At 35.3% G+C, this 23,099-nt stretch overlaps 2 protein-coding genes across 5 annotated transcripts in view; one reads left to right on the top strand and one right to left on the bottom strand.

The window, feature by feature from the left end:
- ptprdb (protein tyrosine phosphatase receptor type Db) overlaps nt 1-23,099 on the top strand; it is a 155,137-nt gene that overhangs the window by 36,068 nt on the left and 95,970 nt on the right. Inside the window, exon 1 of one of the 4 annotated variants that reach the window (XM_087234880.1) lies at nt 1,510-1,768. The exons of 2 other annotated variants lie outside the window; for them this stretch is intronic. The gene's annotated coding sequence lies outside the window, so the exon portion shown is untranslated. 4 annotated transcript variants of the gene reach the window in all.
- The window catches only part of LOC147846793 (uncharacterized), a 133,892-nt gene that overhangs the window by 69,413 nt on the left and 41,380 nt on the right, over nt 1-23,099 (bottom strand). The gene's annotated exons all lie outside the window — the stretch shown is intronic.

Genomic DNA, 23,099 nt, shown 5'->3' with positions numbered 1-23,099 from the left:
GTCATCTAAAAAAAAAAAAAAAAAAAAAATATATATATATATATATATATATATATATATATATATATATATATATATATATATATATATATATATATATATATATATATATTAATGCTTATCTGAAGAAAAAAGTGACCTCTTGAATTGCCTGATGTGAAGTAAATTAACAGCATGATTCCTTAAAGTGATAGTTCCTCCAAAAATCTAAATTCTGTCATCAATTATTTACCTTTGACTTCCATGTTCCATGCCATTTTTGATTTTTGTTTTTGTTTGTTCGTTTGATAACAAAAGAATATATTTTGACTGTAATCATTGACTTTCATAGTAGGAAAAACAAATATTATGGCTGTCAATGGTTACAGGTTTCCAACATTCTTCAAAACATCTTCTTTTGCATTCAAGAGAAGACAGAAAGTCAAACAAAAAAGAAGAGTAAATTATGACAATTCTCTGTTTTAGGTGAACTGTCCATTAAAAGCGTGTTTCTATGAGGGAAAAATAATATCTGCACCTGTAAAGTACATATCTTAAATTTGGAAGGGCAATTTTTTATGCATTAATTTTATCTAATACATTTTTGCCATTGTAGAACCACTTGGGGAAAAAGGAGATCTTCGAAATCATGGGTTGTCTTTGAAGCCCTGTAGACTGACTTTTATGTGCCATGAATATATGCAAAAGTATGTAGGTGTGATGAGAAGGTATGTGATAAGAAGGCTGAAATAATCAAAAGGATAATGGCAAAAAAAGCATGTGATGTTGATAAATTATGCTAAGAAAAGGGATTAATTCAAACAATCGATAACCATTTACTTCAATAGCATTTGTTTTTCCTATACTGTGCCTGTCAATGGTTGCCAGTTTCCAACTTACATGTATTTTTTTTTTTAATAAGAGTGAGTGAGTTATTAAATTCATTTTTTGGTGAATATCCCTTTAATGTTGCTTGAATTGAATATACCATGCATAGTGTAACAATATTTCCTACTTTGTAACCATATAACAAAGCACAACTTCACGTTTTAAAATATAGGCTAGTTAGCAAAACTTAGACATTAAAGAGCTTTTATTTAATAATTACCATATGGCACATTTATTTTAAGCCTATCTATATTCATTTGGTGCCAGAAAAGGAGAATATTTCCTTTTAATGTAGCCTACATCTAGTTTTAAAACAGTGTCACGACGAGTAAGTTAGCTAACAGTGAGCCTACTGCAAAAAAAAAAAAAAGAAGAGATGTTAAAGATGAGCGCAGGGACTATGAACGGTCACCGTACAAACTGTCAGATATGATTGACCTCGTTTCTGGACGTTTACCTTAAGTCTCTCCGATGTGCAAATGCAATTCCTCCAAATTATTCATTTTGTCTCAACTGGAGATTCATTCCGGGGCACCTGACGTCACGCCGCCGTCGCTCTGTCCTGACTCGAGCGCGTCCCTCATATTCCGCTGTGCGCGTGAGTGAGCGAGCGAGTGTGTGAGCGTGTGCGCGAGCGCCTCTGTATGATCGCGCGCTCGGCTGCACACACAGCATCAGCATCATCAAAAAGCGAGACCTGCGAGCTCTTTACGAGCGCTGGAAACACGCAGTGCTTTTGCCGCTGTTGTGCTTTTTATAGTTCAGCCCAGCACCGGTGAACATCAGAAGGGAGAGGACTGGCTTCTGGATTATATTTGTGCTGCTTATAGATGAATTTACAGGCGGGACCGAGCCGGTGAGACCCGAATGAAAACCTGAACCCGACAACGATGTTGATCAGGTAGGCGAGGAGTAAAGAATCATCCGCTTCCTGCTCATTATAGGGAAAATGACTAAATAATTTCATTGTTATATATTCAGTCAGACACCCGAGCTGCAATTGTATGTGAATCGATGGGCAATCCCCTCTTGCTTCCTCCCAATCATAGGCAAGCTAATACTGAACACTATTGCATTCTCATCTCCACTTTTTGGATGCTGTTTTGCTAGCAGCATATCAGCATAATGTGTTTTTGATGGCTATTGCATCATGTTCTTTATATATATATATATATATATATATATATATATATATATATATATATATATATATATATATATATATATATATATATATATATATATATATATATATATATATATATATATAGATATATATATATATATACATATGCATAATATATGTGTGTATGTGGTGTGGTGTGTCTGTGTGTGTATAGGCAAATGCATTTGGTTTTATTGTCTTAATTGCCATGCATTTTTGTTGTGGTTTCCCCACTGCTGCCTTTTAGCTCATTCAGTGATGTTTGGGGAACCCAGTGCCCGAGGGCATTATGCTGAGCTTAAAGTATTACTGTTTATGACGGAATGTTCTGCACGGATCATTAAAAGCACATTCTTAATGGACCAATACACTGAATGGCTCTACATTTGAACAAAGTTCACATGGAAGGGGATTATGTGTGATGACTTTTGCTATACCTCGTAATGCTCTTAGTGTGTGTGAAAGACAGAAGGGCGAGGGAGGGAGAGAGCGAGGGATATTATGATGTTAGGGTATTAAGGTTTGCATATGCAGGGGAATAAATTTGGAGGAACGGAACAGAGAGATTGGCGGATGGTCTGAGGTGTAAATGGTTGACCTGCCATGCCCAAAGCATGAGCAGCCCAAGTGAGAATTTGACAGATGGACATAGAGACAGAGAGAGAGAGAGTGATTTTCTGAGTTTTGAATAATTTATTTCTTTTCCATACCTGCAGACTAAGGGTTGCTCGGAGCACACTTGAAAACTTGCACTGTTTGAAAAGCAGGTTGCCTCAGCTTCAGTGGCATATGGCTTATATGAATAATGTAGACATCACAGAGACACAATCCCTGTGCTTATTGCATAGACGTGCGTCTCTGATACCATTTATAGGTGTGGGTCCTAAGTGCTTCTGCTAGTTGAAAGTTGTGCTTATGACACTGAGCTGACAGCTATAGCAGTAAATTCTCTTCCTGAAACTGGAGAAGAGTTTAATAGCACTGATGTGCTCAGTGCTTAAGGCTTGATCAGCTCAAGTGTTCTGCATGTGCATTACTGTCAAAACCATATGGTTCAAGTGTTCTTCTGCAAAATGACTTCTAACTGTCTTCAGAACATCTTTTTAATGTCCATTATATAGTGGTAAAGATGGCCTGTCTGATGGATTGGGGCAGGGTGATTGAGTTTCAGGCAAGTGTGGGACTGTAACTGCTGCCTCAATTGACATGCTGTATTTATGTTGTGCTTAAAGCTACTGTTAAGCATAAAAGATGCAAAAGAGCGCAGAGTTGTCAATGCATGAGCTAGATAAAGCACCATGGAATGGAACAGAAGTTTCTAGATTTTTGTAATTGACACATGTGATTAAAATATATTGCTAGATTATAAAAAGATGGACCAAAGTGATCCATTTTATGCATTTTCTGTCTGTAAAGACCCAGAATAAAAAAAGTATATTGAACAAAATACACCTTGTATGCGGACCCCCTTAGAGTTATCATAACTTAATTGTATTATTAAGTTTAATAACATATTATTGATTTTACCAATAATATGATTATATTAAAATGATATACTGTACTCAGTTGAAGTCAAAATTATTAGCCCTTCTGTAAAAAATTATGCATTCATTTTCCTTTAGCTTAGTCCATTAATTCATTAGGGGTCACCACAGTGGAATGAACCGCCAACTTATCCAGCATATGTTTTAAACAGCGGATGCCCTTTCAGCTGCAACCCAGTACTGGGAAACATCCATACATACACATTCATTCCCACTCTTACACATACGGCCAATTTAGTTTTATTCAATTCACTTATACCCCATGTCTTCGGACTGTGCGGGGAAACCCGAGCACCTGGAGGAAACGCACACCATCAGAACATGCAAACTCCGCACAGAAATGCCAACCAATCAGTCACCTTCTTGCTGTGAGGTGACAGTGCTAACCACTTAACCACTGTGTCACCCTGTAAAATTTTAACTCTGTTTATTGCTATTTAACATAGACAAGATTTATTAACAAGCACAGTTTTAAAAGCTAATTTCAAATAACTTTTGTCTTTGCCATGATGACAGTACATAATTTACCGGTTACTGTACAAGAAACTAGTATTATGTTTAAAGTACCATTTAAAGACAAGGTTTATACATTTACCTAGGCAATTTCGGTTAATTAGGCAAGTCCATGCTTAACATTGGTTTGTTTTGTAGCCCTTTAAAAAAAAGTTGCTGCTTTTATTCCAAATAAGACTTTTTACAGAAGAAATAAATATTATAGGAAAGACTGTGAAAACTTCCTTGCTGTGTTAAACATCACTTGGGAAATTTGACAATTTTAAAAGATCTCAAATCAAAGGAGGGCTTGTTATGTTGTCTTCAACTGTACTATGTGTAAATCTTTCAATAAGCCAATATTATTCTTTTTGTTGGAATACCTGAAAAGAGTTGCCTGTAGAATGAACAATTATCACTAGAAAAAAAAAAACACACACACACACACATTACTATTAAGTTGTTCTATTGTTGTCATTACTATTTGTGAACAATCATATCACAGCATGCTGACAGAAGACAAGATTGTTGCTTACAGATAGACATTAAAATAAAGCATGGCTTTTCTGTATTTGTTATGATGACTGCAAACCTGTACAAGTGATAAACAATCTCATATAAAGCTGTTTTATTTTCATGTATAACTCTTTTGATTTATCCTTTTTACAATATAAAATAATTTAAACTCAATATTTCAAGTCTATTTTTATTCATTTTTGCAAGTATTAAAATGCAGTCATCACATACATTTGTTTATTTTAATACAAATGTAGTCTATTTAAAATACTTAAAATAAAAATGTGATGTGTGTTAATTTTTTTCAGGATGCTATTTGGCTTTACAAAAAATTATATTTTTATTACTATGATTATTATTTATTCATTTGATTTTCCTTCGGCTTAGTCCCTTTAATTATCAGGGGTTTCCACAGCGGAATGAACTGCCAACTTATCCAGCATATGTTTTACACAGCGAATGCCCTAGCTGCAACCCAGTACTGGGAAACATCACACAGAAATGCTGACTGACCCAGCCAGGACTCGAACCAATGACCTTCTTGCTAGTGCTTACCATCGAGTCATCGCATCGGCTATGGTTATTATTATGATTAATAATTTATTTATTTTTTTCGAATTTGTGAACATTTCCTTCTCTCTGCCATCGTTCAAATAAGCAGATAATCCTGCCCCAAATACATGCCATTGCAGAGCCATTGTTTCTATGTTGATCTAGTTGGGAAGTAAATAGTGCAATGTTGACATAGCGACACAGAGCCACTGTGTAAATTAATATACAAAAAGCGTCTGGTTGTCTCAGCTAAGGTAAGAGAAAGAACATTGACTTTAAACATTTGCCTTTATAAAAGCCATAGAATGTGTGAGGTTCCATGAACTTGCGGTGATCTTGCAGGATTCAACCATATTTGAGCATAATTTAATAGGAATGGTTCTATAAGCTTAACATCAAAGAGTGCTGATCAAGGAGACTTGTAGTGATGTACAATTCATGAACTAGAGTCTCAGAGCACTTTTGCCTCTTTGTTGGACACCGTGCCCAAATCTGAGGAGAAAAGGGTGTGAAACTTTTACTGTGTCCAGATCAGATCACAGGTCCGATCACTCGATTTCAGACTCGATCGGAATCGAATGTTACCTTCCGATCAGGACTCATATATATATATATATATATATATATATATGGTAACACTTTACAATAAGGTTCATTAGTTAATGCATTTACTAACATGAACTAATCATGAACAACACTTGTTTAGCATTTATTAATCATAATTGAACATTTACTAATGCATTATTAACATCCAAGTCCATGCTTGTTAACATTAGTTAATGCACCGTGATGAACTAACAATGAACTACTGTATTTTCATTAACTAACGTTAACTAGCCTGAACAAATACAATAGTAAATGTATTGTTCATTGTTTGTTCATGTTAATAAATGCATTAATTGACATTAACTAACGAACCTTATTGTAAAGTGTGACCATATATATATATATATATATATATATATATATATATATATATATATATATATATATATATATATATATACACATATATACACACAAATATGTAAAAATAAAATAAAATAAATTTAATAAAAAATAAGGAACACCCTGAATCTTCACTCATCTTTATATATATATATATATATATATATATATATATATATATATATATATATATATATATATATATAATTTAAGTTTTAGATCAGGTTTTGGTATCAGTATATCAAATGACTTAGACTCAAAGGCAAAAAACCTGATCAGGACATCCCAAAGTTTTATTCTTATAAGAACATTGGACTCTATTTTAACAATCTAGGCGCAAAGTCTAAAGCGCAAGGTGCATTAAGGGCATCTCCGAATCCACTTTTGCTATCTTAAGGATAAAAATACGCTTTACGCTCTGGTACATGGTCTAACAGAGTTGTACTTATTCTTTTAATGAGTTATGGGTGTGTTTTGAGTGTAACGTGCATTAAACCAGTCAGTTGCATCGCGCCATGGTGCATTTGCTATTTAAATGGTGGACTTTGTAAGTAGAAAAACTCAACACTTCACTAGCGAGAAAACAGTTAAACAGACCATCTGCACTAGGATAAAGAATGAGCCTCCTTTATTGGGCCTCTTTACTTTCTCTTTACTTTACTTTTACTCTTTACTTTCGTGGAAAAGAAAATGTATGCCCTCCACTGAAGACATCCATTAGCCTACATAATTAATTTTATTTGTTAAGCGCAAAGATTTGTTTGAAAACTACTTCTGAATTCAGTTCTAAATTCCAGCAAACGAATAAATGAACAATATTAACGAAATGTGTCTAAAAGTTGTATCCAAACATACGTCCTATTCTTATGCTCGACAGGTGGACAAATAATGGTGGACAGGTGGACAAATATAAACTTGTTTTTATTAAATCAAATATATATATATATATATATATATATATATATATATATATATATATATATATATATATATATATATATATATATATATATATATATATATATATATATATATATTCATATAACAAAAAATACCACTTTTATTATACAAATGCAAATTGTAATGAATAAACTGAAAAATCACCTCAAAATGAGGCATGGAGGCAGGGGTTTTTATAGAAAATAATAATTTTTGATCCACAAATCAGTTTAAAAGACTAAATTCAATGACTCTCTGTCATTTTAAACTCTTGCAGGTTCCCGTGTGGCAGTTTAACATGATGCAGGTATAAATAGGTGCACTGAATATCAGTTTCAGCTTTATTTTAGATCACATTATATTTATTGTAATGGCTATAATTGAATGTGTTCCAGTTCAGTCTGTTCAGTCACACAATAATCGTTTTTGTCTTCAAGCCACATAAACTCACTGTTATTTACAGCACTGTTTCTGCTGAATTTTTGAAAAGTCTAATTCAATCCAATTTGCTTCCAATTTCGAATGATTCATGAGTGGTTTATGAGAGATTTTATTGCTTGTTTTACTGCCAGCTATATGGATATGGAAAGCACCTTAGTACTACGCCTTGCATGTCATGTTCCACAAAATTTTGCAATAGAAGGACTTTGTCATAACAAATGAGGGAGTATGATGAATAAAACGAATATTGCTCAGTCACTAGTGATAAGACGCTTGTTATAGTGATTACGGTTTGTTTTAGCTTAGTGCTGCAAATCCCATTTGTGGGATATAAAACACAAAATTATGGTAATCCATTTATACAAGCTGTTTGTCTTCTCAAGTGTGCAGCTTTTTAAATATTTAAGAGCCATTTACTGGCAATTCAGGTCCTTTAAAAAAAAATCCCACTTTCTTTTTTTTAGGAATCAAGTTACATCCGAATACCTGAAAAAGAAGCTACAGTCGGTTTTATCCTGGTTTAACACTGCATTATGAAAATCATTACATTACATTACATTAGAGATGAAGTGTCAGTCCCACTGTCTATTGAGAATAGAGGGTAGTCATACATGTGCAGGTATGTTAGCTTATATGCAATATTTATCAAACCAATTTATTTATTGGATGAGTAATTCTATTTACACAGTGTTATTTACACTACGGACTGCACAATGTTTTTCTTTTCTGCATTGTATATTGATGAACAGATGATTGAATGACTCTATTTGAGTAGAATCCATAATTTTAGATCGATTGGGATGATTTTGTAGGCGAGTGCATCTACATGAAATATATTAAACAAATTACAAGCATATACATTAGAGCACCGATGCAAATGAAATAAACAGTGCCTTATGGTTTACAGAGGAGTCTAAAAGTCTTCAGGTACAGAAATTGAATTAATAGATGTAATATGACACTGTTTTTATTGTATAAATAATTAAAAACTGTACAAATGTTTGTAGAAACTAGGAATGCAACAATACAGACTTCTTACTGTTTAGTTTTTGGGTTTGTAGGATGCAGTTTCAGTAAGTATGTTCATTAAAAAAAGCACTGTTTAATAAAAAGAAAAGATAGTAAAATACAATATATAATTAATACAATATTGAAAAGATAATTTTAAAATAAACAGTGCTTTTCAGGTTTTAAAAAAATCAATAACAATGCATACTGAATAAAATCTTCACTGTATAAATTGAATAAAGGTTTACTATTACTGAGCTTTATAGTTATTCAATCAAGAGCAGAGTGATCATGATCTTATGTTGTTTGATTAAAAATAAAAACAGACAGCAGGATTAAGTGTGTTTTTACTTTAAGATGCAGCCCAATTGAGAAACTAACAACACAATATCCCAAATGTTTATATTTTAAGGCATCACCAATTGAATGTTCTCCAAGTCGGGTGGACTTAACTGGACATAACTGAGTCTTACCATTGAGAAGAATTAATATGTGCCTCGTAACTTTCATTCAGCTGTTTAGATGAAGCACTTCTCAGATCTCTGACTTGCAGCTCACGTCACTTTCATTTTCATGTGAAAGCATCTCCTACTTTATTGCTTACTGATGGATATTTACTCACAGGGAACCATGTTTCAACGCATGGACATGCATTTTAGCATGCACAGACTTAGTTCAGATATTAATGGGATATATGCACATGGACTTTTAATTTCAGCCAGCCAGCCTCAGCGTTTTCGGTGATCTGTCTTTCCATTATAAAACTTCCACATTTAAAGTGTGATTTCTTCAAAAATCAGGGATCTCCACTGCCTGCTAGATATATAAAGAGTGTCACAGACCGGAAAAGAACTAAATTCCATTTCCCACCACAATGTATTTTTCAAGATGATTGATTAGCTGATGATTGATTATAAAGCTTGTTTGGCATGCTGTCCCGGGAGAAAGCCCTGAGCTCATAAGATCCTCGAGCCCGGTGCTCCCTCCCATTTGCAAGGCATTTGAGCTCAGGTAGATCTCGAGAACTTCCCTGCTGTTGTAACTAATGAACAGATAGGGATTGCTCTTAAGAGATACCTATTTACTAGGAGCATGTCTATGGTGCCGATTTGGATTAGTTAATCCAAAACTGAAGTTGCATGTTTTTGGACGGTGGGAGGAAACCGGGTAACCCGGGGGAAACCCACGTGAGCACGGGGAGAAAGTATAAATTCCGCACAGAAATGTAGGCTGGCTTGGTAAGGACTAGGACCAGTGACGTTCTTGCTGTAAGGAAACAGTGCTAACTGGGCCACCGTGCCACCCATCTAGGAAAGGAGGGGGAGTAGAGGGTAAAGGGGGGATTCTTCAAAACATAGATGGCTGTCATATGGAACTTAGGGTATTTATAGTGGCTTAGGAATCATCTGATTGGTGAATCATAAATTTAATAATGCGGGCCAGCTGCAAGCAATCATAAGCACATGATCCTCTCGAAATTATTTTATAAATACACTTCACCAAAATATGACCCCAGTATTTTCAATGGAGTTTCTGTGCTCACCTGCTGATCCTGATGGCGCTAGTGGTTACTTTGTCTTTTATCTCGTTTTACATTTGATTTTAACAGCTAAATGAGTGCTTAGGTCAATTTAACTGATTGTATTTAAATAACATTACAACATCGATGCTGTAAAAGAACTTTATGAAATTGAAAATAGTCACATTAAGCCTTCACCAGAAGTTTATCATTGGCTGAAAAACACTAGCTATGCATATAGCTCATTAAAGGAATGGTGGAAATGCAAAATAAGTTTTTTTTACATTTCAATGAAAAGCCAAAAAACAAAACAAAATCCTTATGCATAATGAACCGTGGATGTTGTAGTGATTGGTTCAATAGTATTGCAGCATCACTAGTACTAATGTATAATTTATTGTTCGGATGGTTTAAAATAACATCACATGCTTAGTTACATGACTTTAAACACATTAAAAATTCTGTTATTGCTCTGTTTTGCACAGACTCCACCACTGACAAATGATTTAAACTACTGTGCTGCTTAACTATAATCCAGGCATGACACTGCAGACCATGTAGTGTGACTTTTGCAAATGCGCACACTGCGATATCAATGCTGAAACAATATATTGTGCAGCCTCTAGTATTTACATGGTTAAATCCCTGAATTAAATTAAATCAGTATCATGATATCTAATTAGATTCTCCGTTCTGATGTTTTATCTTTTATCAGTATATGATCAGTTTATGTCCACCCCATATTCTTCCCTCTGAGCTATAGTGACTATCTACCTTGCCAATTGTTTATGTTATTGACTTACCGTTAAAAAAAATGCTATAAAATAAAGTGCAATCCTAAATTAGCAATCATTATTTTAGTCATCTATAATTCATGACTTTGGCCCAATCCTGATTCTACCCCTTAGCCCTTCCTCTTACCCCTACCCCTTGTTTTGTGCGTTCATGTGAAAGGGTAGGGGTGTCCTAATTCTCTTTAGCTTGAAGGCGTAGGGCTAAGGGAAAGGGCTAGATACCCCTTGAAACAGAGACTTTTCAGGACCACTCTTAAAACCAAGAGGTAAGAAAATTTCCCAGAATAAACCAGCCACAATTCTAGTGCAGGGGTGGCCAACCTGCACCTGGAGAGCCACCTTCCTGCAGATTTCAGTTGCTTCCCAGATCAAACACACCTGAACCAATTAATTAGGATCTGAACACCACGTGATAATGACAGGCAGGTGTGTTTGATATGGGTTGCAACTCAAATCTACAGAAAGGTGGCTCTTCAGGAACAAGGTTGGCCACCCCTGGTCTAGTGGCTGGGAATGACCTTTTTACAGTGTGCTATAATATTAATGTTGTTTTTTGTGTGTTTACATAGATAAAATATGGCCACTGTGTAAATGCACAGTACAGGTATGATCTTATTGCCACATTAGATCGTTATGATAACATGATATGATAAAACAACTGGAATAACTACAGCGGTTGTGATCGTCGATCTCATATCAGCTCGCGATGACATATGATGACCTGTGTAGGTCTTGTAGTGCTGTCCCATTTCTAAATTTTGAAGCCCTTGCCCTTCACTCTCTTTTTCAAGGGCTAAGGGGAAAGGGTAGGGGTACAAAAATAGAATTAGGATTGGGCCTTTGTAAAGCCACGATAAACAGTGGCTGATTAATCGAATAATTGTAAAAGCAATGAATAGATAAAAGGAACAACATGGTATAAATATAGCATTTTTATATTTTTATTAGACATCACATCCTCTGAGTGGTCAAATTGACTAACTGTAAATATTGTCCCCAGGAAAATAATGCCCAAAATGCAGCAAACTCTATTTAGGCATCATTAATATCGTAATGTAGAATGTATGAAATAGTTTCAGTTACATCACTTATATGATCTGCCATTCCACCTAAAATACAATTGGTTGACTTTAAAAATGATCAGTATAAGAAAAGGAGCAGACATATTTTAGCCATTCAATGTGGTTGTAAGTAATTTTTTCAAGTTCTGCGATATTTAGTTTGCACTAAGATTCCACAGAGGCCGTTATCATTGATTTTATTCAGTGTATACTATTCATTCATTCATTTTCTTTTTGTTTTAGCCCCTTTATTAATCAGGGGTCGCCAAAGCCGAATGAACCGGCAACTTATCCAGCATATGTTTTATGCAGCGGATGCACTTCCAGCTGCAACCCATCACTGGGAAACACCCATACACTCTCATTTACATGTATACACTAGCTTACCATAGCGCGTGTCTTTGGAAACTCCACACTGAAATGCCAACTGACCCAGCCGAGGTTCGAACCAGCGACCTTCTTGCTTCTACCCACTGCGGCACAGTGCTGCTTCTCAGTGTATATTCATTTATTTTTATTTTTTTGCTGAAAAAAAAATCCATTTTTTTTTTTTTGAAGCACAAGATGGAACAGTCGTTTGAAGTCACTCAGAATATGCATACGTCCCATGCATGTGATAGTGACACACATAAGGCGCTCCATATGCAGGAGCTTCGGGTCACTTTTGGCCTGGGCGAGACAGATGTGTGTACCTGTTAACTGTCACAGCTGCTCCATGTCAAAGTAACTCTAATTGGAGTTCTGCTTTGTCAAAGCAATGAGTGCCTGCCAGCGAGACTGTCCCACATCTACATGTCATTCTGTCCTCATCTGTCTCTTGGCCTGACAGCTGCATCTGTTGTACAGAGCCTTAATGAGGGGTTTTGTAGAGTTTGTGTTTGTAACACGCTTACATGTTCTTGTGCTGAATTACAGTGGCCATATGGCTAAATAATTGTCTTTCCTTGCTGTTAGATGTTTGAGTGCTCATGTGATGGAATAAAAATACATTACAGTAAGAGAAGCTGTTTGGGTTTTGGAAAAATTAGACTTGATTCCACAGTGCATGCATGGTGTTTAGCTGTGATCTTTTTTTTTTCGGTTGGTGAATATATCTGAATTAGTGTACACTTTTGTGTGTTAGTGGATGCTGGGAACATGTGCAACATTTTTAATCCCCAATACAGCAAATCACCTTATGTAACTGATGTTATTACCATGTTCTGGACACTCACTTTACATACTGTATGCACACACTAATATCAAGTTACACTTTTATTCCCCATTAACAAGCATTAACCCATTAATGAAAGATCTGCAGGGGTCTTTAAATGTTTAAACGAGAGCAATGACCTCTGTTACATCTGATGCCTGGCCAATAAAAACATTTGCATAATGTCAGACATGTATTTCTATGGTGTTTACATTTCAAACTAAAAGAAATGCGAAGGATGCTTGTGGCTTGAAGGACATCCACTACATAAAACATATGCTAGAGTAATAGGCGATTCATTCTGCTGTGGCAACCCCTGATAAATCAGGGACTAAGCTGAAGGATAATGAGTTAGTACAAAATGTACAATCCCTTCTTTTGAATAACTTCAGCACATCTGTGACATGGGACATCTGGGTCATCACTTGCTGTGGTTGATTTTGCTCCAATCTTCTTCCAGTCTCATCCTCCATGCAATGACAACAGAGGGCTCTTAGCCATATCTCTGTTGCAAAGGTTTTTCCAGAGATTTTCAATTAGGTTTAGGTCAGGACTCAGTTTCAAGGAAATGCTTTACCTTCTTTGGTTTGTGATAGGGCTTTCATTTAAGGTTTTGTTGTCCACTGCACTGTTTTTGTTTGACCTCCTATGCTAACATTTCTTATAATAGATTTCATGGTAGCCTTGATCTGAGCCCATTTGCTTAAGGTGGCAGCTGAAGTGCGAGGGGTTTGCATCTTTAATAAACTACGACAGTTCCCATTCTTTTAAAATTTACTGTGAGTGAGTAATTAATCCATATGATACAGTCCCCTAAAAGTAATGTTGTGTGCTCGTGCTAGGGTATTCTTTGCACTCAATTACCATACCCAAGCCAGCCAAAACTGAGGTACAAACCTGTGACTGTGTGTACCAATATATACAGTTAAAGTCAGAATTATTAGCTATCCTGAATTATTAGCCCCCTGTATACCCTCCCTCCCAATTTCTGTTTTCGTAATAGTTTTAATGACTCATTTCTAATAACTGATTTATTTAATATTTGCCATGATGACAGTAACTAATATCTTACCAAATATTTAAATAAGATACTAGTAATCAGCCTAAAGTGCAATTTAAAGGCTTAACTAGGTTAATTAAGTTTATTCTGACAGTTGGGGTAACTAGGCAAGTTGTATAACTACGGTTTGTTCAATATTGACCTTAAAATGATTTTTAAAAAAAACGAATAGCTGCTTGTATTCTATTTGAAATGAAAAAAGGGGACTTACTCCAGAAGAAAAAATATTATAGGAAATACTGTGAAATATTCCTTACACTGTAAATAATCAAGTCAGAATTATTAGCCCACTGTTTGTTTTTTCCCCAATTTTTGTTTAATAGAGAGAAGATTTTTTCAACACATTTCTAAACATAATAGTTTTAATAACTCATCTCTAATAAGTGATGTATTTTATCTTTGCCATGATGACAGTAAATAATATTTTACTAGATATTTTTCAAGATACTTCTGTACAGCTGTGTGTGGATGTTTCCCAGAGATGGGTTGCGGCTGGAAGGGAAAACTTGCTGGATAAGTTGGCGGTTTATTCCACTGTGGCGACCCAGGATTAATAAAGGGACTAAGCTGACAAGAAAATGAATGAATGAACTGTGAAAATTTCCTTGTTCTGTTAAACATAATTTAGGAAATAATTAAAAAACAAAAAAAATTTAGAGGGGGGCTAATAATTCTGATTCAACTGATTCAATATACATACATATATATATATATATATATATATATATATATATATATATATATATATATATATATATATATATATATATATATATATATATTTATAAGTATAATATATACTTAAAACTTGTGCTAGTCTGGAATGGATCCCTTATTGACTTGAAATACAAGGGGACATAGTTTTAAAAAAATGTGTTGACATTGAAGGATTAGTTTACATGGTTTATCATCCATACTGACATGCTTTTCTGTGGGGTGAATAATGAAAGTGCTCCATAATGGCAAAAAGCACCATAAAAGCCTCATCAAAGATGGATGGTGTACAAGGTTTGACATCAGTGACATCCAATAGCATTGGTTTCCGTATGTCTTATGACCAGATGTCAGCAAATGTGTATTCATGCATATTCTTAAAGTGCTCTAAAATTACAAAAAGCACTGTAAAAGCATACATTTTTAGTCAGATTTAGATGTCATGTCAGGTTTGACGTCAATGACATAAAACAGTGTTGTTTCTCATGAGTGTTTTGCATGCACATTCTCAAACTGAGTTTCTTTTTTCTGTTGAACACAAAAGAAGATATCTTGAAGAATGTTAGAAGCGTGTAACCATTGACATCCATAGTAGGACAAAACAAATACTATGGAAGTCAGTGGTTATAGCTTACTTCAAAATGACTTCTTTTGTGTTCAACAGTAAAGAAAGTCAAACAGGTTTTGAACAAGGACGAGTAAATTATGACAGAATTATCAGTTTTAGGGGAACTATCCCTTTAAGTCTGTTCACAAAAATACATAGATTAAAGTCAGAATTATTTAAACCCCTTTGATTTTGTTTTTTAAATATTTCCCAAATGATGTTTAACAGAGAAAAGAAATTTTCACAGTTTATCTGATAATATTTTTTCTTCTGGAGAAAGTCTTTTTTGTTTTATTTTGGCTAGAATAAAATAAGTTTTACATTTAAACAAAACATTTTAAGGTCAAAATTATTAGCCCTTTCAAGCTATATATATTTTTTCTAAAGTCTACTGAACAAATCAGCATTATACAATAACTTGACTAATTACCCTAACCTGCCTAGTTTTAAATGTCCCTTTAAGCTGTATAGAAGCGTCTTGAAAAATATCTAGTACAATAGATTCACTGTCATCATTGTAAAGATAAAATAAATCAGTTATTAGAAATAAGTTATTTAAACTGCTATGATTAGAAATATGTTGAAAAATATCTATATATATTATATAGCTATACCTATATATCTATATCTATATGTACAGAAATTGGAGATAAACAGGGGGGTCTAATAATTCTGACTTCAACTGTATGTGTTCTATCGTTAAGGAAGTTTAATATCTGAGTCTGTACCAGTTTCTTCCTGACATTTGGAAAGAAAATAAAAATAATTTCATGCATTACTCACTTTTAAAAATGTTATTTTTATTTATTTATTTATTTGTTTGTTTATATACTTGTTTAATTGTGTATTTATTTATTTATTTTTAGCCATTGTTGAACAGCTTGTAAAAAAACGAGACCTTCAAAATCCTGTATTGTCTATGAAGGCCAGTAGATTGATTTTTATGAGATGCGAAGGTCTTGTGACATTTTTGCTGGGATAATCAAAAGGATGAAATGAATGCTTGCACGAGGTTCAGGATAATGCCGAAAAAGCCAATCTGCACTGCAATGTTGATAAATCATGCAAAGAAAAGGGATTAATTCAAACTCTAATCTTACATAGTCGGATATATAACCTATAGTCTCAAATATACTTTATAATCAGACTCTCGTAATCTCAATTCTAATGACTTCGCCTGTCGACATGATGCCGCTGAATTTGCAGAGCGTATGCAAACATATTCAAGGAAGTGTAATTTCTGCACGAACTATCCTTTTAACAACGGATGGCAAGGGTCTAAAAGCTCATCACAGACACGCTGGGTTGTTTTCACTCTTGTATGATGTGTTGTTAGCCCTCTCATCATGACTAAACATCACCTCGCTGCAGGCTAATTGTGTCGGCGCATGTTAACTTGATTGAGGCCTTAGTGATAAATATCAATTATTTGACTCGTTGCATCTTTGAATAAGTAATTAGGATGCAGATTTGTTTAGTCAGCAGCTTCGTCTCGCTGTTCCACAAATACACACATATACACACACGCTCGCTGTCGGCTTTCTTTCGTAGTCTGTTATGTTCGTCTGTCTCTCTTATACGCGCACAGACGTAGCCGCAAAGCTCAGCTATCGACATTTGGCACAAATGGAGTTGAAGCAGGAAATATCAGGTTATCATAATGATCTCTGTTCTTTCCAGATTAGGCAGGGTAGCGTATGGCTCTAACACAGGGGAGAGGAAAATAATCCACGCACACTCACAAGCACATTGTTCATGCGCGCTTACAGACATGCATAAAATCCTCATTGTTCCTATCAAAGCTGAGATCAAACTGTCTTATTTAAACATGTAAATAAACAGATCATTTTGGAAAAGTATATCATATATATAAACAATATTTATGTTAATTTAAGAGGAACAATTGAACTCTGAGCTTTATGTGTTCCTGAAGGACAAATATGTAAAAAAAAAAAAATAAAAATTCTGCTTTTAGGTTTTTTTCATTCATTCATTTTCTTTTCGGCTTAGTCCCTTTATTCATCAGGGGTCACCACAGCGGAATGAACCGCCAAACTTATCCAGCATATGTTTTAAGCAGTGGAACCTAGCTGCAACCCAGCACTGGGAAACACCCACACATACACTACGGGCAATTTAGCTTATTCCATTCACCTTTACCACATGTCTTTGGACTGCGGGGGAAACTGGAGCACCCAGAGGAAACCAGTGTCCTCCTTGCTGGAGGCGACATCGCTACCCACTGCCTCACAGTGTTGCCTTCACTAACATTTACCAGAAACAAAATCTGATTTCAATACTGATACTTACTCCCAGGGCCATTTATTCATTCATTTCATTTCATTCATTTTCTTGTCAGCTTAGTCCCTTTATTAATCTGGGGTCGCCACAGCGGAATGAACCGCCAACCTATCCAGCAAGTTTTTTACGCAGCGGGTGCTCTTCCAGCCGCAACACACACATTCACACACACACTCATACACTACGGACAATTTAGCCTACTCAATTCACCTGTACTGTGGGGGAAACCGGAGCACCCTAAGGAAACCCACGCGATCGCAGGGAGAACATGCAAACTCCACACAGAAACGCCAACTGAGCCGAGGATCAAACCAGGGACCTTCTTGCTGTGAGGCAACAGCACTACCTACTACCCCACTGCTTCACCCCAGGGCCATTTATATCAAAGTTAATATTTAGCCGCACCATGTTGATGTTTTATAACATCTAATTTTTTCGAGGTAGGTCGTTAGCCCAATGCTCAACCCACAACCTGGAGCACCAGGTTAGACACACATACACTATGGACAATTTAGCTTGTTCAATTCACCAATAGCGCATGTGGACTGTGGGGGAAACCAGAGCACCCGGAGGAAACCCACATGAACACAGGGAGAACAGACAAACTCCACACAAAAATGGCAACTGACTGAGCTTGGGCTCGAAACAGCGGTCTTCCAGCTGTAAGGCAAGAATTTTAACATTGGATAAATAATGTAATAAGTTGTAATGAGTTTCAGTTGGACAATTTTATCCTTAAGGTCATGAGTTATATTTTTTTATGAAAGTAAATATTAGTGAAATATTACAAATATTACCGGGGTGGGTTGGGTGTGGCGTGGCAACTTTGGTGGTTAGTGTGTTGGATGGCGGAGTGGTGTCGCGGACAAAAGTGAAGAGGGTTGGGGAGTCGCGGAAGAAAGTAAAAGTGAACAGCGGATGGTTAGGTCTGGATCAGATTTTAGAGGTGCCGGATCCAGATCCGGTGTGTTCCAGCACAAATTAAGCCCTGGTTTTCAACAGAAGAAAGTCAAACCATTTTTTAACAAGAACGAGGAACCATAGGTATGTTTCCAGCCACCTATTTTCATGTGCATTTTATATGCGCATAACTGAGTAAGATAAACTTTTTATTTGATAAGAAAAGATGCGCATAAAAAGGTCATGTGATTTTTTTATGAGATCATGTGATGATAAAACTGTGTGTGAATGGACAAACCAGCAGGCTGAGCACATTGTAAAACATCTGAAATTTTATTTGGTCATTCTAAAATGCCGTAACCGTTTTAGTATTGGTTTTCATTGCATGTCCGCATCATCTTCTGAGGTGCAATTCATTTATTAAATTAGGAAAAGATTCACGCAGCTACCTCAATAAATTCCATCCGTACTTTTGATATTTGTCACCAGTTAATCAGGAAGTGACTGTTTTGTTCTCTTTGACTTTTGGAAACGCTGCTTTATTTGCATATCTTTTTATGTGATATTCCTGTTTTGCCCATAAATTTAATTTGCATCATTGGATGGAAACAGAATTTTTATTTTTGACATTTCAACCATATGCCCAGTTTTTTTCTTTTTATGCTCTGTTTGTTCTTAACTCCTCCAAGATGCTAGCTTAGATGTTTACTTTTTTTTTTAATAAAGACACTAAAAAAAGAAGATTTTCAAATAAAACCATGGTCTTCAGGTATTGTCACTTTATGAAGCATAAAAGTACAGGCATAACAAAATGAATACCTGTGGCTTCTGACAATCCGGGAGAAAAACAATCAGTCTGTGCGAAGATTTGAGCATTATTACAAACATTACTACATTATTTCCTAAGAAGCCACAAGTAACAATTTTGTTTTGCCATCATATGACAGAAGCCGTTGAATTATAGAAATCACCAAGGACCATGCTTTAAGATTAAAATCTTCTTTAACGTGATGCCCAAGGAAAAGGCACTTACGTCTAGAATGGCCTGAAGGGGAGTAAATTTTAGCAGCAAATTTTCATCTTTTTTTGGGTGAACTGTTCCTTTAATGTCTTTGTGGAAAAGGTCAGGTTTTCTGGCTTCCACTGAAGCAGAAGATGCTCTTTTCAAATCTTTCTAGCCAACATGGATCATCAAACTTTCGGAGGTTATTCCAGCTTGAGTGCGTGCTGTCAAAGAAGTAAAAATAAAAATGCATTAACGACAATGACGGTTTTATGTGTATAGCACAACTTTATGAGCTTTTCGTTGACCAATGGGCAGTAAGGGAGCAGACAACAAACATTTTTAATAATAAAAATATTAATAATAATAAAATACTTAAAAATCGTCTTGTACTTTTTTATATATAACGATTTCTTTTAGATTTAGTCAAATACAGGCATTGTAACATAAAATGAGTTAGAAAAATCCACTACCCAAGCATTTTCACCAGTGATCTCATACTCATCTTTATGGATGTACTCTGTGTATTTGTGCGTTTGCGTATGCCTTGTGCTCATCTACGTATTTTCCTGATAATAATGTGTATTAGGGATTGCGTTAAGCTGCTGTGGAGTGTTTTCCAAATGTGGCAGATGGTGTGTGTGTGTGTGTGTGTCTGTATAGGTTTAGGGGTTTGAAGTGCTTCAGTTTTACATGAGTCAGAGATCAGATTGACCCATTTCTTTCGCAGCAGAATCTTGACATGTGGAAACACACACACACATTTGGGGTTTGTATGTGTCACCGTTTCCTTCCTTCGCTCCCCGTTTCCTACATCATGATGATTCCCTGCAGGAAGTGACACGTGTGGTCTTTTCTCTCTCAGCTGTGTAAAAGTGCAGTAGAGGAATTAAATATGGATAGGAGATGGGGGAGGCAGCACGGATGAGGGGGTCTGCAAGCACTCTCTCTCTCCTAATGATGTGATGCGATGTGACAAGCGTAGTGCTCGTGGGGGCAGAGTTACCATAGCGAATCCCAACACGCCCCCCATCTGTGGCAATCTCCCATGCACAGCATCCATATTTAATGCAACTTTTACTTAGTGCAGTTCAGCTGCCCACCCAACTCTCTCTCTCTTTCTCTCTCTCTCTCTCTCTCTCTCTCTCTCTCTCTCTTTCTCTTTCTCTTTCTCTCTCTCTCGTTCTCTTTCTTATATTTCAAAAGTAAGAGACATAATAAATTTATGGGTTAGATGTTATAATTGTTGAGTTTACGCTAAAGTTTTCTGGCCCTCTGGAGAGAGAATGAGAGGCCTTTAGGAGATTTTATGTATTATCATATATTTCATGCTGTTTTTTGACATAAATTCTTACAGTCTGAACTATGTATAACTTTAAGTTGGATTTCTTTCCTCATTTATTATAAATAGGGCAGATGCTCGTTTCTTCATCCAGATTTTGCTTTTTTTTTTTTTTTACTGTCAACCACCTATTGAAACAAAAAAAAACTTTTCTGCTAACTCATCTGACATCTTTAAAGTGTGTGACGCATTATAAAAAGTTTTTTGTGCTAATGTACAGAACAAACACTTCAGTATTCATATATATATATATATATATATATATATATATATATATATATATATATATGTATTTGACAACTTGTTTGGAATGTGTCTAGAAAATGAGGCTGTCATTTATGAACATAGCATACACACAAATCGGGTGGAAATGGCATACAACATTTGCCATTCAATTTATTAAAAAAATTTTATAGAACGTGCGTAGCTTGACTTAATTGATCTACTTTAAATCATTATATGACCCGTAATCTTTAATAAATAAATAAATAACTAGATGTACGTCATTCTTTTTAGAAAGGTTTCTACGCAAAGTTTAAAAATCAAGAACCTAGGAGTAACACAATGGGCTCTATTTTAACAGTCTAGATGCAAAGTCTAAAGCGCAGGGCGCAAAAGCATTAAGGGCATGTCCGAATCCACTTTTGCTATTTTAAGGATGGAAAAATTCAATCTGCGCCACGGCGCATGGTCTAACAGAGTTGTGCTTATTCTCTTAATAAGTTATGTATGTGTTTTAAGAATAAACCAATCAGAGTCTCATCTCCTATCCCCTTTAAGAGTCATTTGCTATTTACATGGCGGACTTTGTTTGTGGAAAAACTGAACACTTCTGCAGTAAGGATAAAGAATGTGTCCCCTCCATTCAGCCTCTTTACTTTCTCTTTCTATTTTTCGTGGAAAAGGAAATGGTGTTGTACACTTCACTAAAGACATTTATTAGCCTAAATATTACATTTTGTTTTTTAAGCACAAAGATTTGTTTTAAAACTATTTCTGAATTCAATTCTAATCTTTCAATAAATGAGCAATAATAAAGAAGTGTGATCAAAAAAACAGAACTTATTTCCAAACACGTCCTATGTCCCATATGATTCAAAACCTGTCAGGTGGACAGATCTAAGCTTGTTTTTAATAAAACAAATATGAATATGCAAATAATAAATAATACTGCTAATACAAAAGCAAGTTGTCGTTAATAAACTGAAAACAGTCCCCTGAGATGAAGAAGGCATGAATTTTTGTGAAGATATTTGCATATTGCTGTACATCCTGTGTGTATTAAGCATTGTGTAAGCAAAGCGCACAAATAACACGCTGATTGCTGGACTTTAGATCTGCTATCAGCTGGTATATTGCCTAGTCTATTTTAGTTCCTCAAAATAGCAACGGCCAACAATGTGCCTTAACACACCTCTTTTCTAGGCCAGAACACCCATGAGTCTAAAGTGGCGCAATGAGGTAATGTGGCGCAAAACGGGAAAACTAAAGTTGCGCTGGTCTGAAAATAGCAACAAATCATGCCATATAGGGCCCAATGAGATAATTTTTGTTGCTTATTGCATTTGAAAACTCTTTTTCTTTTCAAACATGTCCCACACACTTTATTTTTTCATTAATGTTCTTTTAATAAAAACCGAAACCAAACACAGGCATGGGCCGATATAAGGTTTTGACGGTATAAATAATTAAAAATAATTGATTATAATTAAAACAAATCATCGACCTGCTGTCATAATGAGTTTACAAAACACACTGTTAAAAATTGTCCCGTTAAAAAACAGGAAAATACTGGCAGCTGCAGTTGCCAGCAATGTACTGTTATTTTACAGTATGTTGCTGTAAAAATACATGGACTACATTGATTTACACAATACTCAAGTGAACTCATTTTGCTCACTGAAAGCAACTGCCTCAACTTGGTCAACTGCTGAATGAGTTTATGAAGTAATGTGCTATATATGCTTCGAAGCATACTTATAATGATAACTTATTTTAGTTAATTAAAAAAGTTCGGTTTAACTCTAATGTCTTATTTTTCACAACAGCACACATACATGTAAATCTGGAATCACCAGAGAGATTCTGACTGCATCACCCACTAAACAGCCGCTGTCTTTAAATAGAGAAACAT

Source organism: Danio rerio, chromosome 1 (genome assembly GCF_052040795.2).
Source record: "Danio rerio strain M-AB ecotype USA chromosome 1, GRCz13ab, whole genome shotgun sequence".
Classification (NCBI taxonomy): Eukaryota; Metazoa; Chordata; class Actinopteri; order Cypriniformes; family Danionidae; genus Danio; species Danio rerio.
Note: the sequence above shows the minus strand (reverse complement) of the source record. Positions and strands in the feature narration are given on the sequence as shown.